This window comes from Notolepis coatsorum (genome assembly GCF_963971535.1).
Source record: "Notolepis coatsorum genome assembly, chromosome: 2".
Classification (NCBI taxonomy): Eukaryota; Metazoa; Chordata; class Actinopteri; order Aulopiformes; family Paralepididae; genus Notolepis; species Notolepis coatsorum.
The window spans coordinates 143,251,832-143,279,584 of NC_140166.1; the positions used below are offsets into that span (position 1 = coordinate 143,251,832).

Genomic DNA, 27,753 nt, shown 5'->3' on the forward strand with positions numbered 1-27,753 from the left:
GTTTTTTAACAATAAGTTGTGATGCCATCACAAACACTGGCATTTAAAGGGTACAAATAAAAAAAAATGCCTGCACCAGAATGCAGGAAATTAAGTCTTTGTAACAAAAACAATTCCTGGTGGGGGACCCCCAGACCCCCTGCTTAAAAAGTGGCCTGACTGGGGCTATATTTCCTGGCCTGAATGATTTCCCCAGTCCGGCCCGCGTGTTGCTTTTTAACAGCGGAGGAGTGCAAGAATGTGACAATTTGACCATGTGACCGCGGCAGCGCGAGAGAGCGGCAATGCGGAAATAGGCTGTCTATTGCCATTCTCTAAGACAAACGCTAACCTTAACCAGCTCCTTAACAGCGCCTAAACTTAACCGTTCTAACCATAACCAACTCCGAAACAATGCCTAACCTTAACCTTAACCATAGAAAGAATATTGCCATTCTCTAAGACAAACTCTAACCTTAACCAGCTCCTTAACAGCGCCTAAACTTAACCGTTCTAACCTTAACCAACTCCGAAACAATGCCTAACCTTAACCTTAACCATGCCTAACCTTAACCGGCGAAAGAATACACGTTAAAAAAAAATTGATGGGATTCGAACTTGTCAACAACGGACCGCAGGACCGCTGCGCTGCCAGGTGAGCTGAGCTTCGAATGAAAATCATGGCGGATTAGGGCGGTTACATAATGCCGCAAGCTCTGCCGCTCCGCTCCGCTCTGCGGTTGCCGCGCCTGCCGCGGGGTGTGTCGCAGCCAATCAGGGAAAACGCGGAAGCAACGGCAGCACTGCTCCGCTGTTAATAAGCAATAGGCGTCCGGCCCTGGTTAAAAGCCTCCAATGCTTATTAGTGTGTGTGCGTTTGAACGTTTGCATGTTTCAACCATACATTTCCATTTAAAATAATTTTTTTTACCTCCTATAATAGTGGGGGTCGCGGCTCTCTGACACCGTTTTTTTTGGGTCACGGCCTGAAAAATTTGGGAACCCCTGGTCTAGCCTGTACCCCCCAGACATGTTGCTGGCCCCGTCAAAACAGTCTCCTATCAGCCTCTCCATGGGCAGGTCGAGGCGTAAAAGTATTTTATACACAAAAACAGCGTCTCGGCTGTTGTGTCTGGGCCGGGCATTGTAAAAACCCCAAAAGAAGTTCTGAGCTTCCAAGTTGTCATCGGCTAACTGTATATTACACGAGAATTGTTCTTTTCCAGTGAGTGACATCAGTGGTTCCGTCAGCGCTCAAGCCAAAGATTGGGCTTTTGGATGCTTTGCCTCTAATTTGTCGCTGAATATCATGGGCAAGCAGCTGTAAGATTTCGTTTTGGATGTTGTTGGACATCCAGTTGTCTCTCTTTTGGAGCCAATTCTTCAACTCGGGATCAGACTCGGTGCGCACTCTTTCCATCATGAGCTGCCATAACACCCCATCCCTATTTGCATCACCCCTCAGTGGAAGCCCCTGGCGCCCGAGGGGGGGTATAGGGGAACAGACTCAGTTAACTCTTCAATACCTGATGCTGAGGCTGAACCTGTCGTCTCTGTCTCTCTCTGACGTTTATCAGATTTAGTGGGACTGTCACTGGGACCGGCGGGACGTTTCGAAAATAAATCTGATATTTTTCTTTTCTGCGAGTGAGACATTCTGTGCTAGCAAAGTCTGACTACTAGCTCAAATCGACTGACTGCGCAAGCACTGTATCACAGTAGCTCAGTGGTTCGTGGCGCGTGGGAAGGGCGGGAGACGGGAGGTGAATACAATTAGTTGTTTCACCTGTCATTCAATCAGTCTGTGACAGTCTGTCATCACTCGAAAATCTACTCGGTTTTACACGTATGATTGTGTACATACAGTAGTGTAATGAATGAATGAAAACTTTATTTAACAGATTGGAGAATGGCTACAATACAGTACGGCTCAATACACACAATATTAAAATGGTGACGTGCTTTGAGCAGGATAAACTTATAATATACAGTGTTACAGTTATACAGTTACAGTATATACAAATATATAAATACTGCCATAAAATTTTTTTTTTTTTTATTTTTTAATTTTTTTTGCAATAATTCAGAGGGGGTGCTGCAGCACCCCCCGCACCCCCCCTTCCCGCGTCCCTGGTGTTTTGCATGCTGTACAAATATGTAGTTTCCGCCTATTATAAAAAAACCCATCTCCATGGACCTATCCCCACGGACATAAACCCTTGAGCCCCATCCTCGTGGACTGAGCTCCACAGAGCCTATCTACTAATATTCCAAGAAGAAAAAAATTTCTTTATCAAATGTTTTGATTAGTTCTGGCGTGTATGCTAATTGGTGCATATCAAATAAGATAATGTGTGATTTGCATGAGTAAACAGAATAATTCAATGAAGTTGTGATTGACTTTTTTTCTTGTCTTTGTGTGTGTAATCAGCTTGTGAGTTTTTTATAGTGATATCTAAAAGTAAAATTTTCACCACTATGTTATAACAGGCATTTTTCGATATGAATATATATAGGTCGTTTTCAAAACTTTCCCATGATGGGATTCCTTGGGACTTTTTTTCCCTCACTAAGGACATAATGAGGATACAAAATCAGTTTGAGTTTGCTACTGTTGCAATTTGTCCTAGGTTTTTTCATATAATGACTGGACTATTATAACTACTACTATTGTCGTGTCCATAAGTTCCCTGGCAGAATACTTGTGAGGACAAAGGTATACAAAGAGGAGAGAACAATTTGAAATCGGAAATTCATTAAATCATGCCGGCTAACAAGCTAGACGCCGCAGAATGTTGTTAGCACAATAGTAGCCCACTCGGTGCATCACAGTCACTGACTGTGATGCACCGAGTGGGCTACTATTGATCAACATGCAGCGACGTGTAGCTCGCATGATGCGTGTGCAGTGCTTTGCCACTAAACAGGATTTATTGTTGTCCAAAGGTGAATGATGGTGAATGAAGGGTTAAATCAGAACAGTTGTCAATTGCTCCATTGTCAGTTCCAAATGGTGAGACAGTAGATGAGCATCTTTGGTTCTTCATTAACTTGATTTACTTGTAAATTAATTCACAGTTGTGACATCATGATCTCCATTGAGCTTCAAAACACTTGCTTCCTACAACAGATGAATGGTAGACAGTAGATGAGCATCTTTGGTTCTTCATTAACTTGCTTTACTTGTATTGTTCCAAGTTCAACTCCATTGTGTGGAATTCCATCCATGGTAGAATTTTACTCGTTCCCCAAATTCCTCTACATGCCCCGATCTAAAATGGTTCACGACAGTAGACATAATGCTAACGTTAGCCAGCGCCATATATCCAGTAGTACTATGACCCGGACGGGCATAAGGCATAAGTTGCCTGAAGCGACGCCACGGCCGTGCTAGCGTCTGATAAGCTTTTAGATTTGCTTGTGCATGTTATTCGTGCGTGGACCTTTTTAACCCTTTTCTGAGTGCCATTTCTGGCGTCAAATGGAAAAAAAATTATAATTAAATTAGATACCAATGATGTAAACTACCCATAATTACAGAGTAGGGTTTAACCTGCAAGTTGGCCTTTAAATACTCTCTAAAGGTTAAAGGTTAGCCTCATCTGGGAAGGAATCAAACAGCACTTTCCATTCTTATTGGGCAAAATGTCTACTGGCTACAGACTAACCTGCCTTTTCCATTGCTGGTGCTCAAGTGAATACAATGAATTCAATGTTAAAGGAACACGCCAACTTTTGGGGAAATTAGCTTATTTGCCATCTACCCTTGAGTTAGACGAGCAGATACCCTTTTCTCCTCTGTGCATGCATTAGGCTTAGGGAACAGCCGCACAGTGAATGAATTGAAAATGGGGGACCCTGATGTAAACAAGACGAAAGTCTCTCTGGTCTGCATCCTCTTAACAATTGTGTGTATTGAGCCGTACTGTACTGTACCCATTCTGCAATCTGTTAATTAAAGTTTTCAATCAATCAAACAGTTAGCCTAGCTTAGCATCATTCACTGGACGTAGGTGTGCCAGTGTAGCCTAGTTCGCAACAGTCACGAAATACACTCCAAATTCAACTCCAAAACGTTCCTGTAAACATGTTGTGACGTGTGTACAGTATTTACCATGTGGAGAAATATTTTTTTTAAAAAGACATTTTCGTTTTATAAGCCGATATATACTCTAGGGATGCCGCGATCACGTTTTTTGCCACCGATACCGATCACTGATCGTCTATGAGCCATATCGGGCGATACACTGCCGATACCGATCGTTTTTGGTTTCGTTATAGCAGCTGGCAGTATTATACTGTAGGTCTAACAGGCATTCTCAAAGTCCGGACTCCGGTCCAGACCGAACCACAACTGTCTCTGGACATTATACTTTTCATATGTATTATCTGTATTATCTGCGAGACAACGCCACAACGCAACAAGTCAAAATTCTCCGCTATCTCAACTGCAAGCAGCGTCTCCGTCTGTATGTCTGACTGCTCCACTGTCTGTGTGTGTCAGTCTACTCTGCTTTGGTCCAATCACATTCCCCCAATCACATTCCCCCACCCACAGTCTGCGAATCAGAGGCAGAGTAGGGCGGGTCTTCAAGGCATGCTTGTTGTCTCTCAGCGACCTCGGGCAGTGTAGCATATGGGTTAGCGCCATAGATATGTGTTTATATATATATATTAGTGCTGTCAGGCGATTAAAAAAGTTAATCTAATTAATTACAGGATTTGCAATTAATTAATCTAATTAATCGCATTTTAATCGCATAACCATTTTATGCCTGATATTCTATATTCTATAATCATATTTCAAATTGCATGTGTCCAGATGGCAGAATTCAGTACTGTATCTACAAAACCTTCTGTTTAATCATCTTCCATCTATTAATTTGCTTAGATTTTTCAGGTCTGGTCAATTTGAGCATAGTGTTATTCACAGTCAAAGATAAAAAATAAAATGTATTGATATTCTCATTTGGTTCATTACAATTGACTCAAAATAAAATTTTCATTCAATCAATCACTGCGCAGATTGATTGATTGAATGAAAATGTTATTAACAGATTGCAGAATGGGTACAATACAGTACGGCTCAATACACACAATTGTTAAGGGGATGCAGACCAGAGAGACTTTCGTCTTGTTTACATCAGGGTCCCCCATTTTCAATTCATAATGAATTGTAAGTAAGGGTGCATCTTGCTCCGTGCAATCCATTCTTTGTGGATCTAGCCCACAGTATTTCTGACACTGGGAATACATTCCCTGAGATTCATAGATGTCCCTAGAATCAGATACCAAGAACATGCAAATGGACCATATTAAAAAAAAGTCTGTAAATGTGTATTCTACATTCTTATGGAATGAATGAAATACAAAAAAAATTATAAAAAAAAAAAAGATTTATTAATTTTGAGTAAATTTTCATAACGCGATAATTAGCTGTGTAATTAATTAATCGAATTAACGCGATAAACTGACAGCCCTATTTTTTTACAGTACCGATATATATATATATATATATATTTTTTATACCCAATCCAGTTATTTTAGTGATATCAGGGCCGATATCCGATATCAATATCGGAGCCTCCCTACTCCGCAGGGATGCGTACGGATGTCCCCTCGGTCAAAGAAAACCCAGAGCTTCAAAATGTCAAAGCTTGCCGTGTGGCAGGAAGCGGCAGGAGGACATGAGGCAGAAATGTCACAGCGCTCCATCTTCACATTATTGTTCCTATTTAGATATTATGACATATTGTGACCCAGCTTTCATCAGGCAGAGAGTGGTACATTATGGTGTAGCTTTAGATGCCGTCATGCTAGTTTAGTTTAGTTTATTTATTTAGCACATTATTTACAAAAAACAGTGCTAGGAGGGAACGAAGCCCAAAGGGCTTGTACAAAGTTCCACTCCCATCCCATTAATGTCCATAATGATATATGAACGAAATACATGTAAACATGGTCTAGAACAGTGGTTCTCAAAGTTTTTACACCAAGTACCACCTGAGAACGTAGCTGGCTCTCCAAGTACCACCATATGACCGGCGTTAAAATACAGTCTATTCAGCTATGCACAGTTCACGCAGGAGGCAAATGTATTCCTGATACCATTATTTATTGTTAACTTTTGTCAGACACAGCCACAATGTACAAAGAGATAGCACTAGAACTACGCTTCCACACAAGTCATCCAATGCAAGGGGCATTGAGAACATAATAACTAACATTCTCACATAGCAAGTGAGAAAATTAAGAACAACTGTATTTCAGCAAATGTACTTAATTCTCTCTCTATCTCTCTCTCTCTCTCTCTCACTCTCACACAGCAAGCAATTGTCCGTCATTCTCTCTCTCTCACACTCTCACACACACACACACACACACACACACACACAATTATTTTGTTACAAAAACTTAATTTCCTGCATTCTGGTGCAGGCATTTTTTTATTTTTACCCTTTAAATGCCAGTGTTTGTGATGGGCATCACAAATTATTGTAAAAAAGAAGAAAACACATATTCAATACATTTTTGAATGTTAACCCTTTAAATGCCAGTTTGTGTGATGGCATCACAAATTATTGTTAAAAAAAAACACAAAAAGTAAAATATTTTCAATATATCAAATGCAAAGTACATTTTTCTGGGGGGGATTATTACAGGCTAGGCATGTGTCAATGATTAGCAGCAACACATTTTGATGGATTTTTTGTAATGTCAGATTTTTTTTTTTTTTAAACTTTGACCAGTCACCTGGTTCTTTTAGCGTTTATCGCTTTTTCTTCGCATTCATACTTGGTCAAGTTCGACCGACAGAGCAGGCTGAAAGGGTTCAGATGGGGGGGAAAGGCACGGCTGCCGTCCGGGATTCGAACGCGCTCAGCCCCAGATCCGCGCGAGCGCGGTTGTCCACAGCGCTGAAATAGCACTCGCGGTATGTGGTGAGCTACTGGAGCTCCCTGTAATGTCAGATTTAACACCAACTCTTTTCAGAAAAGTGGGAGTATTTCATTTTTTATCTGACATTACAAGAAATGATCAGGGCTGAAGTTGAATTAAAGATTTATGACTGTTTAGACTGCATTACTCTCTGTCACAGTGATCTCCTGGTTGTTCCCCAGTTAGATTATCTAACTATCGCGCCGCCGCAACCAGAAACACTGGCCTGGCCTGCTTCTAAGTTCAGTGGCCTGACTGCAAAATAAATAAATAAATAAATAAACATTTCCAAAAAAGCAAAAAAGATTTTTTTTTTTTTTTAGCTTTTTTGGAAATGTTTTCAAGTACCACCAGCAGTACCACCAAGTACCACTAGTGGTACGCGTACCACAGTTTGAGAACCACTGGTCTAGAAAATAAACTCAAAACAAGATCAGAGATATATGGCAAACACTGGAAGAAATGGAAGATAGACACGGATAGATGTCATGTTCAAAACACAGCAACGAGAGGCAATAATAAGAACTTTTTTTTTTGGTTGAAAAGGTACAAGGCAAAGGAGAGGACAATAACAAAGTATATAATGACGAAGAAAAACAAAATAAGTAGCCATATGTGTATAGGTACATGATGGTGTAGTTTATATGTAGCTCTGACCTCAGACTGACCCCAGATCACCTGTATCTAATTTCAGATTCAGAGTTTTATTTGCCACATGGAAGCAATTCAATCATACAGTTTTCATACTGCAAAAGGGGCAGGAAGAAGAATAATTCTTATAGTTACCTGCCCCCTATTCCTAAACTAAACAAGTATTACTTGATGGTCGGCGTACAACCTAATTTACACAAAATAATTATTCATACCATATACAAAGAAACAAACAATCCACAGATTAAACAAGAAAGAAAATTCACATTTGAATTTCATACTGACTAAATAATATATATATATTTTTTATAATTATTTTTGAATTGACAAACACTATTACATCCCTTAAGCTCGCTATGGTACATTATGGTACAGCGTATTATGAATGTGTTGTGGACCAGTTTTCATCAGGCAGGGACCATCGTGCTTTAGATGCCGTCATGCTAGGCTCAGTTCTATATCATACTAGCTTCCGCTCAGAGTCATATTGCACATATCTCGCTCCAGTGTATATGCACTGAAATAAATTTTCAAAATGTACCTTTACATACCAACATCCGTCTGACCACACCCCCATCTGCTACCTACATAAGCAGGGGTGGGGCCACACACTCATATCCTTCTCAAATTTCACCACAAACAAGTGCCTGTATACCACCACTTGAAATAGGAAAGAAGAGAGGAAAACAGAAGACAAGGAGATACGTTGACATTATATCTTTATTTTCTCTCTCACTATTTGAGAAAATACGGCGATATTGTCTTCGTCACTGGAGTGTCTGGAAGATGATGATCATTCTGACCTCCACCGGCTTTTTCGTATTAGGGGCTCGCGCCGCTGATATACTCCCCACGTGCAGTCCTCCTTGCTGCGGCTGGATAGGTACTGAACCTCCGGTCATACAGCTGGACTGTGGGAGGCACCGGCTGTTGTGAGAAGCTGGTTGCTTCCGAGCTGGGTGAGTAATGTTTTGCTTGCGAGCACTAGTTGTCTGTTAATGCTATGGGGGTTAGCTGACAATTTTACGAAGGCCGGCCCCAAATTGGGGTCCTCTGCTCGGCTTCTTAAGCGGCGGACGGAGGATCTTGGTCTGACGCCCATGATGGTCAACCTAGTGGGCCGCGACCGAGACCTGGTTGAACCCGGGATTCTCTGGACAAGCGGATGCTTCTCTGTCCCGTGCAGGCCCCATCTTTCACATGAATGTGGAAGTACACCCTAAAGCACGAGGAAAAGTGGGCATGGATCTTCGTTATCGGAAGTTCCATGCTCAAGTCGGCTGCAGCCCATACGGGAATTGTGCCGACTCCGCTGCATGTCTGGTAAATCACTGTTGAAAACTGTGTTGACATTTCTTTTTCTCTTCCCTCTTAGGATGAGGAGGGACTCAGGCGGCGGCCTGTCTGAAGTGTGGCTTGTTATGTCGTTGTGTACAGTTCAGGTGATAGCTGCTTAGCTTGCGTGCTAGTTTGTGGCCTACTGTTGTTAGCCAGTCAGCTGTTAGCTGCGGCGCTAGCTCGTTGTGTTCACTAGGCTAGGAAACGTTAGCTTGTTGCCATCAGTCGGGCGGCTGTTAGCTTAATGCTACACTGTTGAACGTTACTGTGACTATAACATGCCTTAAACACTCTGACTACGACGTCATCTTTGACAGAGGATGTTAGTCGACCCTACACCCGGGTGCCATGCCAGCGAGGACTTCGTCAACATGGAGAACGGCGGCTGGGTGGCGTAGCGGACATTACCCTTGTCACCAACGCAGGAGATGCCGGGTTCGACTCGGTGTCCCGTTAACCAGTGTTGTAGTCCTCTCGGCCTGCGCTCAGGGTGAAGGTAGGAGTCCTGACCGGACTTTAAACACTTCTTTTTCTTCCCTTCTAAATGTTTTGTAATAATGATGTTTCCAAAACGTGTGTTGCTGCAATACATTGAGGATACGACGCGTGTTGTGTGTGAATTGTCTTGTCACTGGTATAGCTTCTCTCTCCATAGAAAATCTGCGTTGTTTTTTACATGTGTAAAAATGAACTGGTTAGTTGTGATGAGAACATGTGTGTTCATGTAACGTTTGTAACGTGGGTGAACTCACAACTAAGAGGGTTAATTAACCTGTGAAGCTATGCTTAGTGACATGTGATTGAGGAATGAATCTTTTTCTCAGCCTGTGATGACAATGAACAGCATGTTCACATATTAACAGGGGTACCTGTTCAACCTGGTCGTATCAAGGGTAAGGTAGGAGGGGTGACCCCCCCCCCGGATTCCCTGGGGCTTCCCCCCCTCCTCCCAGACATGTTTGTTTACAATATATTGTGTCACTGTGTTTGTGGGGATACGATGTAACTAGGGCTGCAACTAATGACTAATTTGGTAGTCGACTAATCTGTCGATTATTTTTTCGATTAGTCGACTAATCGAAAACCAATTATGTAAACAAAAAACAAAAAAAAACAAAAAAAGGATATAATTTTTTTTTTTTTTTTTACTACCTATCTTTGTGAAAGTGGCTTCTCAGCTCTGGTCCAGCTGAAGACAGAGCAGAGGAACAGATTGGACATTGAGCATGACCTCAGAGTTGCTTGTCTACCATCACCCCAGACTTTGAGACTCTTGTCAGGACCAAACAACAACTCATGAAACATTTGAATTTGGATCTTAAGCCACTTTAAATGAAAATGTATTTGAAGAACAATACAGCAATCACTCATAACAAGATAAATAAATTAAATAATACAAATTAAAGTGGAAGTGTACTTTAAATAACTAAAAAAATTATAATAAAAAAGAAATAACTAGCAGCATCTGCCCCCAGCACCGCGGCTGATGGGGCTGTAACTTGGTCCAGGACCAGGAGGCATAGCTGTCAACTCTCACAGTTTTACCGGGATTCTCCTGTTTTTTCGACCCTCTGCACGGCCTCTTCACGGCTCACGGATTGGTACGTATTTTGTACTTATTATTATTTATTTTTTTACAAAATGGGTGCAATTCTCCTCCGTGACGACAGGTGGCAGCAGTCTAGATAAGACCGTTATCACAGGAAGTCAGACCGTTGCGACCAGAAGAAGACAGCGACGCGACCGGATAAAGCTCAGAGCTCAGGGGAGAGAGTAGACTCATGCACCGAGGCGGCCGCGGACCGAGCGTGTCAAATCAACTTAGCCAGTGTCTCTTGATTGCCCACTCTGTGGCTTTTGTCTCTGGAACAAAAGGTTTGCAAATCTTCTGTGGATAAAACAATACAAATGCAGGAATGTGTAAATGTGTTGGTTGGTGAACACTAACAGCCGTTTGCGCCTCTGCGCCTCCACTGTCCCCTCCTCCCATTCCTCCACGGATAGCATGCCTTCACTGACGCCCAATTTCCTGAATGCGATTTATACATATAAATAAATTGATCCGTTTTAAAAGTTGTCGTGAATTGTCATGGTATGACAAATACAGTTACTGGTAACTCGCAGGCATTGCAGAGATATTGAGGAAAAACACAAAATCGCATTGGCTTTTTTTCTATCTCATTTTTCTCTGTAGAATGAATGAAAACTTTATTTAACAGATTGCAGAATGGGTACAATACAGTACGGCTCAATACAGACATACAGACATACTACACAGACATAATAGACACACACACTGTTCCAAAAATGATATTCCCATTTCCCACTGCTAAATTAATGACCATAGGTATTTTTTATAGCTTTTTCAGGAACATGGCATGTCTTTTTTTATCATGCATATCCTGTTACCTATATTTTTTTGCATTTTGCACAATCAATGCGGGCGTGACCACCTGCATTTCACTGTATGTGACAAATAAACCTCTTGATTCTTCTTGAGTTGTCGTATTAATATGTAGCCTACAGTGATGAAGGTATAAAGACACTGGTAATACATTGATTAACAATTGTTAAGGGGATGCAGACCAGAGAAGGACTTCTTCCCCCATTTTCAATTCATCATAACATTTATGTATGAATTGTAAGATTTCAATAAATATGAACATGTTAATGCTACTACTACATAAACTGAATTTATACTGAATTTGTCTTACACTTAATGCAGGGATGTTCACAGCATTTCACTTTCAACCAGGTATCTGATTAATTTAATGTAGCAACTAGTTCACCCAGTCCTTGTTGGACTGATAACTTTAAGTGGTTGCCTAGTGGAGATTTAGGATTCACTGACTGTAGACTGTAAGAAAAAAAGCTGCAAGAAAACTAAATGTCTGGCATCTATGGTTTCCAAATACTGTCAAATTACAGTAAAATCAAATGCATTTACAGATTACAACCTTTATTTAATGGTTAATATTTTGATAAAAGGTAATTTACTGTATTTTTATAGCATTTACACTCTACACAGTAGGAAAACAAAATAATACCGGTTTTGACCAGCAGCGACGAGGCAGCTCCATTGGGAGGGGGCGGGGCCGGGTGGGAGGGGGCGGGCTGAGGGGGCGGGGCCAGGAGAAGGGGCGTGGCTAAAACCTGCACGTTTTTTCAAATCGAAATGTTGACAGCTATGCCAGGAGGGTGACGTGGAACAGCTGTAAGGGGAGAGGGGGATGAGTCAGATCAGACAGACTTCTAGGTCTTTTGTTTGCTGTGTGTGAGAGGTGTCCGTGTGTGTGTGTATGTAGGGCTGGGCGATATGACGATATTATATAAATATCGGGTACAGTTCATTAACGATACACTTTTTTAACGTATTGTGGATATCGTGATGTTTTGCCCAAGAGGATTGTGTCGCGTCAATCTGGTCCACACCCGTTCAAACTTTTGAACAACGCCGCCCCCACACACACTACTGCATCAAAGTTACTAATTATTATTAACAAAGGCATTCGTTTTGTGGCATTAACGTTATATAGTTAAACGTTCAATAACATTAGCGTATTTACCCAAACATAGCAACGTCCGATGACGACATAGATAGCAAGCGTTACTGTTCATATCTCAGCCCGTGCGGAGTTGTGCATGCCCATTCTGCGGTCTGTTAAAAGTTTTCAATCAGACAGATGTATGGAAAGGCTTTTATTATAACATTCGTTGCAATAAAATCATTATGGCTTGTTTAGTCATGCTGCGGTGCGCTGGTAATCACTCGTCTGCCGCAGGGAGCTGTTGTTGTCGTTGAGCTGAGCTCAGCTCTCGTCAAAATCAATTGCGGAAGTAAAAAACGCATAGAGCTTGCCGATTGGTGCTAAGAACAGCAGGGCGGGTTCAATCGGTGTGACGTAATTGGCAGACTCGACTGTCAATCAAAATTATTCTGTTGCCGGCTGAATGATCGAATGAATGAAAACGTTATTAACGATTGCAGAATGGGTACAATACAGTACAGCTCAATACAACAACAGTGGACTGGGGGATGAAGACCAGAAAAAGACTTTCGGCTTTTTTACATAAGGGTCCTCCATTTTCAATTCATCAAAACATTTAGAGACATACAAATATACAGTAGTTTCATAAAAATGCTAAAATGCTATTTATTGATTGATTGATTGATTGATTGATTTAAAACTTTATTAACATATTGCAGAATGGGTACAGTACAGCTCAATACATACAATTGTTAAGGGGATGCAGACCAGAGAAAGTCTTTCGTCTTGTTTACATCAGGGTCCCCCATTTTCAATTAATCATATTTCATATCTAAATCATATAATATCTCATTGCTAAATATATGCAATATATAATCTAATAATCTAAATCTAATATATAATATAAAAATGCTAAATGCATGGGTATTTTATTTAGTCTTTAATGTTAGCTTGCAAACTCAAATACTGTCTTGGTAAGCCTCATAATGAATTGTTTGGGGAAAAAAAGAAAAACATCGTGATGTGTATCGTGTATCGCCGAAAGGTCAGAAAATATCGTGATATCATATTTAGGCCATATCGCCCAGCCCTATGTGTATGTGTGTGTGTCTTACTCTGATCGCTGTGTGAGTGAGAGGAGTGTGTGTACTGTGTAATTTGTGTGTGTGTCTTACTCTGATTGCTGTGTGAGTGAGAGGAGTGTGTATGTGTGTGTCTTACTCTGATCGCTGTGTGTGAGTGAGAGGAGTGTGTATGTGTGTGTCATACTCTGATCGCTGTGTGTGAGTGAGAGGAGTGCGTGTGTAATGTATTGTGTGTCTAGTCTGATCATCATCTCCTGCAGGGGAACAATGTTTTCAATGTCCAAAATTTGCTATGGGATCATCATGTTATGATGTTGTCTGGAACCCTGAGAAGCCACTCTCACAAAGATAGGTAGTGCACAAAAAAAAAAAAAAAAAAAAATTAAATACATTTTTTTTTTATTTTTTTTAATGACTAATCGACGCAACAATTTCTCGTCAACGATTTTTTATAATCGACATCGTCGATTATGTCGACTAATCGTTGCAGCCCTAGATGTAACCCTCAGCTTAAGTTGCTGGGGTTGTGCTTCCGCTTGAGAAACTATTCTTTTCCTAAAGAAAAGGTTGTTTGGTCACTTATCATGTGTGCTTAGCAAGGCCTGTGGCCAATACGTAATCAAGGACTTATGTCTCTCTCGTTATGAAAAACGGCATTCCTCTGTAGTAAGAGTGTACTTTTGCCATTTTTTGTTGTGATGAAGGGTTGTGTGTGTCGTTGTGATCTACAACTGGGTTAGGTTTGGCCCACAGAAGCACATGTGTAAGTCTGGACCGGGGCTCTTAAAGGGGCCCTCTCTGTTCTGTGTTTTTTCCTTAGTAAAACTCAGATAGCAGGTTAGCACATGAGCTATGTGAAGCTGTTAAATGCTTCATGTAGCATGCTATGACTGGGTCATGCTCTACTTTGTCATTAGATCGTATGAGGGGTGAGGGGTCGTAAAGGGGTGAACTGGTAAACCTTTCCTCCCCTTTTCTGATTGGTCAAGGGTTAAAACCCCCTGTCCTTCAGGGTTCCTGTCACGTTGCTGTTCGGCACGTTACAGGGTAGGGGGGGGGGGGGGGAATTGGGCGTGTGCACCGCGGAAATTCCCCCACCATAGAGTACGTCACTGAGCGCGTTTCTATTGGTAAGACTTCCGTGAGTTGTTCAGGTCCATGTTATGGATCTGTTTCAGGGAGTTGTCAGAGCTCCTCCTCACGAAGCTCCTCCTCAGGGAGAAGTGCCTTCTGTGAGTTCGGACCCTCTTTCCCAGTGAGGGAGCCTCCTCAGAGTTTCAGAGCCTCCTCCTCAGATTGTCAAGGTGAGTAGAACTTCAAAAAGGAGTTCTGCTCTATTGTATGTGTATTCGATTCAATTCGATTATTGAGTGTGTATTGGTTCAGTGCCTCCTCCTCGGAGAGCCCTAACCCAAGTGTTACATAGCTCAATGTTGCAATATTTCTTTTCAATCTATACAGCTCGCGTGGGAAGTCTCTCTGAGGATTCCCGTCTCCTCCCTGTGGTGAGGGTGGCAGGATGTAAAAATGAAGAAAAATTGTACCCTCAGCCGCGTCACGTGGGATTCATGTCAGTCTGTGTTTTTCTTTTTTAATAAAAAGAGGAAAGAACGTGAAGCACGACGGCTCCTTGTCGTTCTCCCAGGCGACTTGGAGGAACAATGTCTGGTGTCTTGTTAGACTATACATTGATGTGTTTGGGTCTCGACGCGTACATAGTGCTGGCTCGGGGTGTTTCTGATAAGAATCACGCATGAGGCTGGTACGCCTTGGTTGCTAGTTATTAAAACGCGTTTTTATAGGGCAACTGGGATGGAGGTTTTTCTCTTCAGAGCGCCTGTTACTAGGTCTCGACGAATTCTCGTTCATATCTGGGGGATGTTAACGGAATAGATCAAAACATAGGTAGAGGGGTCTCACGCCCTTGGGGTGGGCCACTGAGCGCGGTACGAATGGGACCGTCTGGGTGACGCCCTCTTTTCATGTTTTAGATCGACACGCGTACCTACCCCCTCTCTTGGAGTGGGGATGTCGGTGTAGGGCACGGGACTGGTTCTGGTCACGCTGGTCCAGGTCAGTTAACCCGTTGTCCGCCGGGGACGCAGATCTGCTGTTCTGGTACCCTGAGGGACTTGTGCTTTTTTCAGGGGAAAAATGCCGGGTCGGCCCGGGTGTCACAGGGTTGGGCGTTATGGAGACCCTTTGTTGGGTACATGTTGTACCCTGTGCTCCTTTTTCCTTTCGCCCCTCTCTTACGCATGGCGAAGAGGGGGCTGTTGGGGTGGTCTTATGGACCTCCTCTGGCATCCCTGTGTGCTTCCCGGTCCGCCGGGCCCGGTCCGAAGTTGTGTTTCGTCGACCCGTAGGCCTGGGATAACCCCGTTTTGAAAACTGAAACACTTGTACTGCGGTATAGCCAGTGTATACCCGCAGGTGTGTTTTTGGAGTTTTTTCTTGAGGGGTTATAGGAATAATCACCGCATGTGGTACCAAGAGGGTGGTTGATTCCCTGGTGTGTTGGAGCGGAGTCAACTCCCGGGTTACCCGGTTGAGTGTGCCCCTGCACGTTCATGACGTCTGCCAATCGTGTCAGCCTTCTCTGCCTCGGCCCCTCTGGGTCGGGGTTTTTTGGTGGAGGCTTTGTCATGGTGCGCAACAATGCCAGCATACGCCCCTTCCGCCGGGGGTGCTGTTTTCAGTTGACCCCTTTGGCGCCTGTCTCGTCCGCAGTGCTCCAGGCTCGGGTCAAATGCCTGCTGCCTGGATTGAGGTATCGACCCCTTCTGGAGGTCATCTCCCCGGTGCGCTGCCTGCTTCCGCTGTAGTGTAGCCTCTTGAGTGCTTCGAGTTACAGCCATGCTGACTGCCTGAGTGTGCCAGGGTCAGTGTGCCAGGCGGCGTGCTAGTGGGGGGAGGGGCCCGCTCTTGGATGGGCCCTGTCCGAATACACTGGCGATGTGGGGGGCGGTGTCACTAGTGACCGCCTGGTGAGGTCTTGATGCTGTGGCGTCGTTGACCTCTCCGGGCCCCCTTTTTCCGGGGGGATCCAGTCCCTTCTGGGTCTGGGTCTTCCTTCGCGCTCCGCTGCTACGGCCTTGCCACGGGGTTGAGTTTGCTCTTGACCCCGTGATTTTGGGGGCGATAACGAGGTTTGTTCCTTGCGTTCGTTCGTTCCCTGGTGGCATGCGGGTTGTGCGTGTGCGTAGTCGTGGGGACAAGCCACGATCTGCTCACCCTGTGCGTTGAGTTGCTCGAGTTCCTCTTCGCACGGTCGGATCAGTCTCCCTCCCGTCCTCCAATAGGGAGGGTATCCTCCATTAGGGAGGGTCGGGGGGCTCGGTCCTCCCCGGTCTGATGGTTGTGGGGGGCCTCAGCGGGGTACATTTGTCGAGCTTTTAGCTCCCGCTCAGCTCCTGTTGTGCAATATGACGCTGAGCGGAAGCTAGCATGATATAGAACGATAGGTTATGAATGCTAGTGACGCTCAGCGTCTGGACACCACTGCGGCCCTTGATTTTTCATTGTGGTTACATTTTCTGGGAAGGAGATGAGTGTGTGGCCCCACCCCTGCTTATGTAGGTAGCAGATGGGGGTGTGGTCAGACGGCTGTTGGTATGTAAAGGTACATTGACATTTTATTTCAGTGCATATACACTGGAGCGAGATATGTGCAATATGACGCCGAGCGTCACTAGCATTCATAGAACTACGGTTATATTCATAACCTATCGTTAACAGTAACACTGAGAGGCTAACAACACAAAACAGACATGTGGACATGTAATGGGGCCAGCAGTCTATTAACTCCATTAACACTTTGAGTGCCAGCGACGAGATTTCTCGTTAGTTCATGCCAACCGTTGAGTGCCAGCCGACGAGAAGTCTCGTTTTTTAATCGTTTAAATTTTTTTATTAGCGATTTCCATTCATATTTCATCAATCTAGCCTTACGTTACCACTGGAACTCTCTCTGAGCTCCATTGGGAAAATACCGCCCCCTATCGTCTCTCCGGATGGTATTGCACCCCATTGGAATGGACTGAATGAAACGCATGGGAAAAGAATTATCCGGAATCCACATTTTACTTGTCAGACATGTAACCGGAGACGATCCCAGTCATTGCCCACTATCAGAACTAGGGATGGGAATTGATTTTATCGATACGATTCCATTATCGATTTTGCTTATCGTTCCGATTCTTTATCGATTCCCTTATCGATTCCTGATCATTTCTAATTTAAATAAATAAATTGGAAATGCAACAGAACTAAGCCGGTTAGAATAACAACATGCAACTTGACATTTCTGATTGTCATTTATTGTTGGGCCCCCATGTCAGAAAAATACAAAAACTGAATTTTTTTTTAATTAACTATACACTTCTATACACTTAAGGAAAACTCCAACATTTGGGGAAATTTGCTTATTTTTATTTATATGATGTTAACACTTTCAGTGCCAGCCATGCGGCGCTAAAGAGGCTAATGATGGAGCATCGCCGTCGGTTGTGTGATAGTAAAGGGCTAACCTTCTGTATTGTCACAGTGAAAGGGTTAACCGGCTGTCGTGTGGCAGTGAAAGGGTTAACAACAGGTCTGTGTTCTGGTCTGTGTTCTGGTCTGTGTTCCGTGTTCTGGTCTGTGTTCTGGTCTGTGTTCTGGTCTGTGTTCTGGTCTGTGTTCTGTGTTCTGGTCTGTGTTCTGGTCTGGTCTGTGTTCTGGTCTGTGTTCTGGTCTGTGTTCTGGTCTGTGTTCTGGTCTGTGTTCTGTGTTCTGGTCTGTGTTCTGGTCTGTGTTCTGGTCTGGTCTGTGTTCTGGTCTGTGTTCTGTGTTCTGGTCTGTGTTCTGGTCTGGTCTGTGTTCTGGTCTGTGTTCTGGTCTGTGTTCCGTGTTCTGGTCTGTGTTCTGGTCTGTGTTCTGGTCTGTGTTCTGTGTTCTGGTCTGTGTTCTGGTCTGTGTTCTGGTCCGTTTTCAATGTTACTCTCAAAGAGTGTATGTAGACTGTTGTTAGGTTAACCCTTTCACTGCCACACTACCAAGCGGTTAACCCTTTCACTGCGACAATACACAGAAGGTTAAATATAGCAAATCTGGGGGGCGCTCCAGTAGCACACCACATAGCGCGCTGAGTCGCGAAGCGGTCGTGCCGGGTTCGTTTCCCAGACCCGGTGACCATATGCCGCAAGCTAATAAAGATAATTAAAAAAATAATATATATATATATATATATATATAGCAACTCTGCATTATAGCAGCTCTGTGAACATCCAGTGTCTGCTCTCTGTGAGGAATCACTAAACTGCTTACAAAATCAAATCCCCTTTTTAGAAAACCAGTGCGCGAGTGTGTGTATGTGTGTGTGTGTGTGTGAGTGTGAGAGAGCGAGAGAGAAAGAGGGAGAGCAAGTATGTGTGTGTGCGTGTGTGCGTGCGTGTGTGTGTGTGTCGTGGCTGCCAGGCCTCCTCCAGTGTAACTGTTTAGTGTGTTTGCTCTGGTGATGATAAGAGCCCAATGATGTGGGGGAAGGAAGCTAATGCATTTGAATGAGAATCCTGGAGAGAAGGGGGGGAGGAGAGGAGAGGTGAGGGAGAAGAGAGGGTAGGGAAGGAGAGGAGGGGAAAAGAGAGGAGAACAGAAGAGAAGAGAGGGGAGGGGAGATGAGAAGAGAGGAGAGGAGAAGAGAGGAGAAGAGAGGAGGGGAGATGAGAAGAGAGAGGAGAGAAGGGGGAATGGAGGAGATGCAAGAGGAGAGGAGAGGGGTGGGATGAGAGAGGAGAGGAAAGAAGGGGAAATGGAGGAGGCGAGGAGAAAGGGAGAGGGGAGGAGAGAGGGAAGAGAGGTTGGGGAGAGAAGAGGGAGAGCAATGGGGAAGACAGAGAGAGGGGGAGAGGAGTGGGGGAGGAGAGTGAGGGGGGAGGGGAGAGAGGAGAGATAGATAGAGAGAGGAGAGAGAGATGAGAGGAGAGAGATGGGGAGAGGAGAAGGAGAGAGATGGGTAGAAGAGTGGGAGAGAGGATGAGATGGAGAGGAGAAGGAGAGAGAGGGGGAGAAGAGAGGGAGAGAGAAGAGAGGAGATGGAGAGAGAGGGGAGAGAGGAGAGAAGGATATAGAGAGAAGAGAGGGAGAGAGAGGAGGGTGGCATTCATTCCTCGCTGATCTCTTCTCAGCCTCCCTCTCTCTGACTCTCCCTCTTGAATCACGTGGACATATTTGTCATCATCCAGTTTTACATCTATCTATCCATCCATCCGTCCGTCCATCCATCTATCTGTTATTGATTTGTATTAATTTGATGTTTTCTCTTCTTCTCTCCTTTGTTCTGATGTGTCTTACTCTTATCACCTCAGCCATCCTTGTCATTTCAGAAAGAGACAAATATACAGTATATGTAAAAATGGTCTCTCTCTCTCTCTCTAGAACAAGAACCACAAGAACCCTTCCTGTTGAAACAGTTCAGCTGACAAGAACCCTCTCTGTTGAAACAGTTCAGCTGATGACAAGAAGTCTCCAAGAAGGCCAAGGTCACAGGCCTTAACACTTTGAGTGCCAGCCACGAGAAATCTCGTTAGTTCATGCCATGCGTTGAGTGCCAAGGACGAGAAATCTCGTTATTTAATCGTTATTTCTTTTATAAGCGATTTCCATTCATTTTTCATCAATCTAGCCTCACGTTACCATTGGGACTGGCTCTAAGCTCGAACAGGGAAAATACCGCCCCCTATCGTCTCCCGGATGGTAATGCACGCATTGGATTGGACTGAATGAAAATGCATGGAGAAAAAAAAATCCGGAATCCACATTTTACTTAACCGTTCTAACCTTAACCAACTCCGAAACAATGCCTAACCTTAACCTTAACCATGCCTAACCTTAACCATAGAAAGAATATTGCCATTCTCTAAGACAAACTCTAACCTTAACCAGCTCCTTAACAGTGCCTAAACTTAACCGTTCTAACCTTAACCAACTCCGAAACAATGCCTAACCTTAACCTTAACCTTAACCATGCGTAACCTTAACCGGCGAAAGAATACACGTTAAAAAAAAAAAATCATGTTAAAAAAAAAAAATTTGATGGGATTCGAACTCGTCAACAACGGACCGCAGGATCGCAGGACCGCTGCTCTGCCAGGTGAGCTGAAGCGCCGAATGAAAATCATGGCGGATTAGGACGGTTACATAATTCCGCAAGCTCTGCCGCTCCGCTCCGCGGAGCGTGCCGCGCGGCAGAGAAAGTTGCATGTCACGTGCCTGTCGGGGCCAATCAGGCCTACCCCGGAAGTAACTTACTGTTGCGGAACGGTTAAAAGCAGCCCCCCCCCCACCCCGATCATTCTGGGAGGCACCCCGGTGGCCTCTGTGGAGTCCTGCCGCTTCCTCTGCAAGACACTCTCCCGGGACCTGAAATGGGAGCTGAACACCATCGCTCTCAACAAAAAGGCCCGGAAGAGGATGTTCTCCCTACGTCAGCTGAGGAAGTTCAGGCTGCCGAGGACTATGATGGTCCAGTTCTACACCGCCATCATCCAGTCCATCCTCACCCTCACCCTCATCACCTGGTTCCCTGCAGCCACGGTCAGGGACAAGGCCAAGCTGCAGTGGGTGATACGGTCAGCGGAGAGAGTGATCGGCTGCCCCATTCCCTCCCTCGAGTCCCTACATTCCACCAGGGCCTTGAGGAGGGCGAGGAAGATCATGGCAGACCCCGCCCACCCGGGTCACGGCCTCTTCATCATGCTCCCCCACGGCAGGCGGCTACGGCTGCCCAAGACATTAAAATCCCGCCATAGACTCAGCTTCTTCCCCTCAGCAGCTCGCCTGGTAAATGAGTCAGGTGTCCCCCTGCTCCACCCCCCCCCCACCCTCTATGGCGAGCTGCTAGGGCTGGACCTCTGGACTTGAACTGTGCTGCACTGTATCCATGTCCCCAACCACTGCACTTTACCGTCTTATTGTTGTCTCACTGTTCTGTCCTGTTTTGCACTTATTTATTTATTATTATGTTTATTCCTATTTGTGAAAGAAAATCATGCACTGTAATGTCAAATCACGTTCCATTTGTACCTGTACAATATGGTGAATAAAGTCATCTGAATCTGAATCTGAAGAACCCTCTTGTCACAGAGCTGAGGGACTGGGAGACCCATGTTACTGACCAGACATTCTATATCAGTGATGGCTGTTTACTGCAGAGTGGAGGGACTGGGAAACCCATGTTACTGATCAGACACTCTATATCAGTGATATCTGTTTACTGCAGAGTGGAGGGACTGGGAGACCCATGTTACTGACCACCAGACACTCTATATCAGTGATGGCTGTTTACTGCAGAGCAGAGGGACTGGGAGACCCATGTTACTGACCAGACACTCTATATCAGTGATGGCTGTCAGAATGTAGAATTTGTATTTATTTATAAATGCCACTTAAAGCACCTTTACTAGCAGAGTCTCTCTGGTTATGTCAGACAGGTGAGCTGTGAGGTGTTCACGGGGAGTGAGTGAACATCACCTGTTGTGACCAAGCCCTTCGCAGGTTTCATGGAAAGCTGTAAAAACATCTTTCACTTTCCCAACTCAAGCTGTGACAACATGGGACGAGTTCCATGAATGAATGAATGAAAACTGTATTTAACAGATTGCAGAATGGGTACAATACAGTACGGCTTAATACACACAATTGTTAAGGGGATGCAGACCTGAGAAAGATGTTTGTCTTGTTTACATCAGGGTCCCCCATTTTCAATTCATATCGACATTTATGACATACACAACATACATGACATTTATGGCATAGGGACATACAGGTATTTAGTACAGATACATTTGTGACATAAACGGTATTCAAATATACAGTACTGTTACCCATAGATCCTGACAGAAAAAAATCTAATCTACGAATTCCAATCTGGCTTCAGAACATCCCACTCCACTGACACATGCCTTCTCTATTTAAACGACCACATCAAACAAGAGGTGGACGCGGGCAAATACTGCGGCATGGTCATGCTGGACCTACAAAAGGCCTTCGACACTGTCAATCACACCATTCTGATTGACAAGCTAAAAGCAATTGGTTTTGATAGTCTATCAGTGAGCTGGATGCAATCCTACCTGGAGGGGAGAGAGCAGATGGTGGAGGTAAACGGTACCCTATCCCCCCCCCTCACAGTAAACTGTGGTGTTCCACAAGGAAGCATACTAGGTCCGCTACTGTTCCTAATTTATGCAAATGACATGTCGTCAGCTTGTGACTGCAACTTGTTCCTGTTTGCGGACGACTCAGCCCTGCTGGTCTCTGACAAGAACAAGTTACAGGTTGAAAAAACCCTCAGCTCAGAACTAGGCAAAATCTGCATATGGCTCGCTGATAACAAACTATCATTACACATGGGCAAAACAGAGTCCATTCTCTTCGGTTCAAATAACAAACTCAGCAAGACCGACGGCTTCTCAGTTACAGTGGGTGACAATATTGTCACAAGGAAAGAAGATATTACCTACCTGGGTTCCATCCTAGAGGCAAATCTTTCCTGTGACAAAATGGCATCCAATGTAATAAAAAAAGTCAACCAACGAACTCTATTCTTGTACCGGATCTCCTCACTGGTAAACAAGAATACCCTGAAGACTCTAGCAGGAGCAGTCATTCAAGGGTACTACGACTATGCTTGCACCTCATGGTACCAAAGCACCTCAAAGGCGCTAAAAACAAAATTACAAACATCTCAAAACAAACTGGTCAGACTACTGCTTGACCTTACTCCTAGAACCCACCTCACCCCTGCCCACTTTGACAACCTAGGATGGCTTAGAGTAGACGACAGAGTACAGCAACTTGCAATGGGCCTGGTCTACAAGATACACTACACGACCAAGGTACCCATGTACATGACAAAATACTTCCCAAAGGTCAGTGAATACCACGATCACAACACCAGAGGGAGCTCCACAAATCATGTTAAACCCAGATTCGGCTCAAACAAGGGACTAAACACGTTTTGCAATTATGCCACATCAATGTGGAACGCCCTACCCAAAGCTGTAAAGGAATGTGAATCACTACCCACTTTCAAAAACACTCTCAAAAAACACCTAAGGGAGACTGCAACTCGAAACTGGCCCCTGTAAATGTCCGAACACAACCCCCTCCAATGTACAGTAAATTACCAAGTATGGTCTTGTCAATAATCCAATGTACAGTGGTGTTTGTACTTTGTACAGTTGTACAGTGTCCCCCACCCACCCCTCCTACCCAACACCCCCCCCCCACTCCTACCCAACCCCCCCCCCCCCCCCCCCCCACCCACCCAACCACCTCCAATGTACAGTCCCCCCCCACCCCCACCTACCCAATCCAATGTACAGTTTCCACGCCTAATGTATATACTCTTTTCTTTCTGGACTCTTTTTGTATCACAAACAGTACTGTAATTGCAAATCTGGTATGTCATAAATGTATAGATGGAGCAGTACTGTCTATCTGTATGTCATGTATGTCATATATGTTACGATGAATTGTAGTGATGCACCGATGTGAAAATTGTGGCCGATACCGATAACCGATATTAATATTGCTGTTCTGGCCGATACCGATATTTACCGATGGCGATATCTCTGTATAGAAAACACTTTTTTATGATAATCAAATAAAGAGCTATTTTCCAAAACGCATAATTTTTTTTACTTTTGTAACTTATTTTCAGAAATGACTGATATTTTGAAACTATTTAAGGCCAAAACATGTAAAAAGAAGAAGAAAAAAAATTTAATATCGGCCCTATCTTGATATCGGACCGATACCGATGTGTAAAAAAACGGCCATATCGGCCGATATTATATCGGCGGCCGATATATCGTGCATCACTAATGAATTGAAAATGGGGGACCCTGATGTAAACAAGACGAAAGTCTTTCTCTGGTCTGCATCCCCTTAACAATTGTATGTATTGAGCTGTACTGTACTGTACCCATTCTGCAATCTGTTAATAAAGTTTTCATTCATTCATTCATTCACAGAGTATATACATATGATGGGGAGGGGACTGTACATTAGGAGGGGGTGGGTGGGTGGGAGAGAAATATACATACGGTGGGGAGGGAATATATACATGCGGTGGGGAGGAGACTGTCTATTAGGAGGTGGTGGGAGGTTTTGGCATTTACGGTGGCCAGTTTCGAATTGCAGCCTCCCGTAGGTGCTCTTTAAGAGCGGTTTTGAATGTGGGTAGGGATTCACATTCCTTTACAGCTTTGGGTAGGGCGTTCCACATTGATGTGGCATAATTGCGAAACGTGTTTAGTCCCTTGTTTGAGCCGAATCTGGGTTTAACATGATTTGTTGAGCTTCCTCTGGTGTAGTGGTTGTGGTATTCACTGACCTTTGGGAAGTATTTTGACATGTACATGGGTACCTTAGTCGTATAGTGTATCTTGTAGACCAGGCCCATTGCAAGTTGCTGTACTCTGTCGTCTACTCTAAGCCATCCTAGGTTGGGCAAAGTAAAATATATTGTTGGTTTCCTGTTGGTTGTCAGTTTGGCCATGGGTAGGTAGGGAATTTTTTTTTTTTTTTTTTTATTCTTTCCCACAGCGACTATGGATAGGGAATTTCTTTATTTAATTAAAATGTTCACAACAACATGGATGCATGTACTCTGCCAGCATGTTTAATATCCATAATACTAAATGTTTGACTAAGATTTCTATGAAACTTTATTCTAAAAAAAAAATAAAAAAAAAAAAATAATAATCTCATTTTTTTTTTAATACTTTTTTTTAAAAAACTCATAAAATATATTGGGTCGCACCTAAATCGGCAGGGTCGGTCGGCAACCGGAAACCAACTATTAATTTTGTTAGGCCTTGTCAAAGTGGGCAGGGGTGAGGTGGGTTCTGGGGGTAAGGTCAAGTAGTAGTCTGACCAGTTTATTTTGTGATGTTTGTAATCTTGTTTTTAGCGCCTTTGAGGTGCTTTGGTACCATGAGGTGCAAGCATAGTCGTAGACTAGTACCCTTGAATGAGTGCTCCTGCCAGAGTCTTCAGGGTATTCTTGTTTACTAGTTCGTTGGTTGACTTTCTTTATTGGTTGCCATTTTGTCACAGGAAAGATTTGCCTCTAGGATGGAACCCAGGTATGTAATTTCATCTTTCCTTGTGACAATATTGTCACCCACTGTAACTGAGAAGCCGTCGGTCTTGCTGAGTTTGTTATTTGAACCGAAGAGAATGGACTCTGTTTTGCCCATGTGTAATGATAGTTTGTTATCAGCGAGCCATATGCAGATTTTGCCTAGTTCCGAGCCGAGGGTTTTTTCAACCTGCAACTTGTTCTTGTCAGAGACCAGCAGGGCTGAGTCGTCCGCAAACAGGAACAAGTTGCAGTCACAGGCTGACGACATGTCATTTGCATAAATTAGGAACAGTAGCGGTCCTAGTATGCTTCTTATGATGAATTGAAAATGTCTGATGTAAACAAGACGAAAGTCTTTCTCTGGTCTGCATCCCCTTAACAATTGTGTGTATTGAGCCGTACTGTAATTGTACCCATTCTGCAATCTGTTAATAAAATGTGCAATCAATTCAATCAATTCCGCTGGCAGCTTATATACAACATGTATTTTAAGAGACGAATGATGGAGAATAGCATTCATTCCAGAGACTGAGGCTCTTGGCTGGTTCAGTATATAGATCAAGCAGTCATGGAGCACGGGTTGTTGTTAGTGTTACCATAGTTTGCTGCCAGCCAGTCTATGAGCAAGACTTCATCCTATTTCCATTTCCATAAAGTATTTACTGTAGAAATGATTTGATCGATATGAACGAGACAAAAAGCATGATGGTAATAATGTATTATACTTGACGAGCAATGCAGTCAGACAAGCCAATGCGAGGACTATAGTCTGATTATCCCCATGTCGTTTCATGCTGTTGAAACTACGGCGTGAAATCAATTATTAATAAATAGCTAGGTATTTAGGTATTATCGATACACCAGGGCGGGCAGAGCCAATGGAGCGATGAGCCGATCGTTTCATCCCCCAAATAACTCACATGATGAGGTGATTATGTTCCAATGTACAGTTTCTACGTCAAATGTATATACTCTCTTTTTTAGACTATTTTTGTATCACAAACAGTACTGTATTTGTAGATCTGGTATGTCATAAATGTATAGATGTAGCAGTACGGTCTATCTGTATGTCATGTATGTCAGATATATGTCCTGATGAATTGAAAATGGGGGACCCTGATGTAAACAAGACGAAAGTCTTTCTCTGGTCTGCCTCCCCTTAACAATTGTGTGTATTGAGCCGTACGGTATTATGTACCAATTCTGCAATCTGTTAATACACATTTTCAATCAATCAATCAATCAATGATGGAGGACAAACCGTTTTACTTTCGGCGTAAAAGTTAACCAACAACAGCAGCGTCGATGCATGAATGAATGAATGAATGAAAACTTTATTTAACAGATTGCAGAATGGGTACAATACAGTACGGCTCAATACACACAATTGTTAAGGGGATGCAGACCAGCGAAAGACGTTTGTCTTGTTTCCATCAGGGTCCCCCATTTTCAATTCATAATGACATTTATGACATACACAACATACATGCAAGACGATAATCCCGTGAGAAAATACATTAAAAAAGGAAAACATTGATGATGATTATTATTATTATTAATATTCTTCTTACCGGGTGTTTCAATGCAAATGTAGCTTGTTGTGTCTCCTCCTCCCAGTCAGCTGAGCTCCGCAGCGCCGGGGCGTCTCTGGATCTGGACGCTGCAGGACGGATCCGGGTCCCACTCCCGGAGGAGGACGCTGCAGGACGGGTCCGGGTGCCGGAGGAGGAAAACAACAAGAACAACAAGAACAACAACAACAACGGATCATGCAGCGGCTTCACAGAACAGCGGTGTGTGTTCAGGAATCAGGAGGACTGTGTTCAGCAGCAGCGGCTCTGAGCAGCGGAGCTTCACCCTCCAGTCTCCATGTGAAATGAAATCCCGCACCCGACATCTCGCGATGTTATTCTTTGCCTAGCCGCAGGAGATTGTGTATTTAAAGGGGAACGCCGCTTAATTGATTGATTGAAATTTTATTAACAGATTGCAGAATGGGTACAATACAGTACGGCTCAATACAGTACAATTGTTAACACTAGCACATCCATGGAGAAAATGCCACTAATTCCCGCCAGGAACGTGTCAGGTGACCCGACAGCTTATATGAGAAAAATAATTACCTCTGAATATAAAAATA

General features: G+C 43.7%; 1 protein-coding gene across 1 annotated transcript in view; it reads right to left on the reverse strand.

The window, feature by feature from the left end:
* Nucleotides 1-27,464, reverse strand: part of pomgnt2 (protein O-linked mannose N-acetylglucosaminyltransferase 2 (beta 1,4-)) — a gene marked incomplete at its 3' end in the record, with an annotated part of 41,973 nt that extends 14,509 nt beyond the window's left edge. Inside the window, exon 1 of the mRNA XM_084307935.1 lies at nt 27,185-27,464. The remainder of the gene's footprint in view (nt 1-27,184) is intronic.
* Between the last annotated feature and the right edge of the window lie 289 nt (nt 27,465-27,753).